Source organism: Myotis lucifugus, unplaced genomic scaffold, assembly GCF_000147115.1.
Source record: "Myotis lucifugus unplaced genomic scaffold, Myoluc2.0 scaffold_345, whole genome shotgun sequence".
NCBI classification, from domain to species: Eukaryota; Metazoa; Chordata; class Mammalia; order Chiroptera; family Vespertilionidae; genus Myotis; species Myotis lucifugus.
In genome coordinates, this window is record NW_005871393.1 from 286,387 (window position 1) to 289,369 (window position 2,983).

A 2,983-nucleotide genomic window follows, 5' to 3' on the forward strand; every position below is an offset into this window, starting at 1 on the left:
CCATCTAGTGTGGTGAGACAGGCAATAACCACGGAGACTAAGAAAACTATCAGTTAGTAAGGAATGCTCTGCTGAGAACTGGCATAGGGTGGCATTTAGATTTAGATTGGGTGTCAGGAAAGGAGGGAAATCCCGGAGGAGGGGCCATTTCAGTTGCTCCCTGAGAAGATAACACACTGAAAAGGTCCATGTAAGACTGTCTAATATCCACAAACCCAAGAGGGAAGCCCACACCCTGTGGTTCCAGGGTTCCTTCTAATCATATTTTACACATTTAACAGAGACGCCTGTTTTCAAACCACACCCAAACCACGATGCACAGTGTCTTACTCATTCTGTTTCCTTCACCCTATTGCTTTGTGTAGCTTTGGGCTTAATCTCCTAAATTCCCAAGCAGGAGCTGGGCTTCAAGGCATGGCATGTGTAAGTAGGTGCTCCAATTCCCACAAACATGCCTCTAACTTCCCCTCAGCGCTCTCCTGGAGTCTGGCAAAATATTAAAGGATGAAGACTCACGGGTGTATGTATTTGCACAAGTACTGCCAGGACACCTTTCTGCTAAAAATATACTCAAGTGAATCTGCATCACAATTTCCTGCTTTCAACTTGCAGAACCTAAAGGTTCGGTGAGAACTGCCTGGCACAGACACAGTGCACCCATCGGCCCTTGGTCTGCCACTGTTGAAAGGATTTCCAATCCCAGGTGGACACTTGCGTGGTTAGGATTGCAAGACTGTGAGGTTTTGGACCTTGTTTGCTATCACGAAGCTGGAACCATCAGGTGCTCTGAAGCACACACTAAAAAACCACCTTCTGGGGGTTGACCATGTGCCAGGCGCTGTCCACACACTAAGATGAACCGTCCCAGTCATTATCTTCAAGGGACTTCCAGGGTCAGAGGGGAGAACAACATGCAGATGGCAATTATAACATAGGAGGCTTGCTTTAATCAATTAAGTCATTTTTTCAACAAATATTTATTGAGCGGTTCCTCTGTGCCAGGCAGTATAGATATCAGAGATACAGTAGTTGAAGCAAACAGAAACAAATCCCTGCCCTGGTCAAACTTATTATAGTCTAGACAGTAAAGACATAAACTCATAAAATGTGTTGGGGATCAGATGGTGACAAGCAAATAAAGGCTATGGAGGAAAATTTTTTAAAAAAAGAGAAAGGTGGCCCTAGCCAGTTTGGCTCGGTGGATAGAGTGTCAGCCTGTGGACAGAAGGGTCCCAGGTTTGATGACACTGGTGTGGGAGGGACAGGGGAAGGGGAGGATTGGATAGGGCCCTACAGGTGATTATAAGGACTTTGACTACAACGCGGAGCTGGGGAGCCACAGAGGGTCTTGATCGGGGGACAGACATGATCACCTCACTTTTGTTCTGAAGGGATTCCCCTGCTTGCTATGTGGAGAGTAAAGAGAAGGGAGCAAAGGGGAAACAGAAAGACAAGTTAGCAGGTCATTATACACTCCAGGTGAGAAATGAGGGTGACTGGGACCAGAGTGGTAGCTGTGGAGGTAGCTATGGGATTTGTTGAAGGATTGATCGGACGTGGGGATGTGATAGAAAAAGTAGTCAAGGATGTCTCCAACCTTTTTGGCTTGAGCAACCGTAAGAACAAGGCTGCCATCCTTTTGCATGGGCAAGATGACAGGAGCAGCAGGGTGGAGGCAGAAGACACCAGGCGTCTGGTTTGGGGCCGGCTGGGTTATGCCGTATGTCCAACATTTAATGGATGTGTCAAACAGGCCTCTGGGTGTGAGACTGACTGGCTTTCGGGAAAGAGGCCAAGTGCTGGTGATGCAGTTTTGTAACTTATAAACATAGAGGTGATGTCTAAAGCCATGAGCTAGAAACAAGAGATGGATGTAGTTAGAGGGAAGAGGTCCAGGGGTGTGGACCTCTTTTCAACCTTAGAGGTCAGAGTGGTGAGGAGACATCAGCAAAGGAGACTGGGTATTCAGAGAGGCAGGGAGAAAATCAGGAAAGGGTGAGCCTGGGAGCCAAGTGAAGAAAGTGTTTCAGGAAGGATGGCTTGATGAACCCCATGTGTGAGCAGAGATGGAACCCAATGCATTAGTACACAGGGGCTGGATTCACTTTATTTATTTTTAAATACATTTTTATTGATTTCAGAGAGGAAGGGAGAGGGAGAAAAAGAAACATCAATGATGAGAGAGAATCATTGATTGGCTGCCTCCTGCACACCCCTTACTGGGGATTGAGCCCTCAACCCAGGCATGTGCCCTGACAGGGAATCAAACTGTGACCTCCTGGTTTACAGGTTTGATGCTCAACCACTGAGCCATGCCGGCCAGGCTCACTAGCATTTTTTGAGAGCATCCGATCTGCCTGGTTCTCTGTGAGGCATTAGTGAGACAATGGTGAACAACACAAAGATGGTTCTTCTGCTCGCTAAGTGCACAGTCTGCAAGTAATTACACTGAAGTCTGGTCGGTGCAGGCAGGGTGTTGTCAGTGCTCACTGCCTTGGCATCTAAACGAATCGGGGGCCAGGGAAGAGTCCTGGAGGAAGTGACGTTTAACCTGAAGTAGAAATAGGTGGCTGTCATCAGAGCAGTAAATGGATGGTGGCGAAGACTGTTCCAAGTGAAGTGGTGGCATGCCCCCCGTTAGAGGTGGGAGAGAGAGCTGTCTAGGCACCAAGAGACCTTGGGTGTGGTGAGAGATGGGCTTGGAGAGACAATGGGGGCTTAGAGGGGAGTAGCGTCTCCGTCTTCATAGAGCTTCTGGCAAGTGCTTGAAGTCTTTCTCTCTCTAGAAAGCCAAGTCCAAGAAGGCGGGAACCACATCTGCCTTGTTCACTGCTGTGTACCTATAGGTGCTTACTCCCCGTGTGTGGCACATGGTACGCACTTGATAAAGGTTTGTTGAATAATGTACCAGTATAACCGTGAATCTTAGTTTACCTCTAAAATTTATGTTCATCAGTATAAATATCATCATTACAGCATTCTT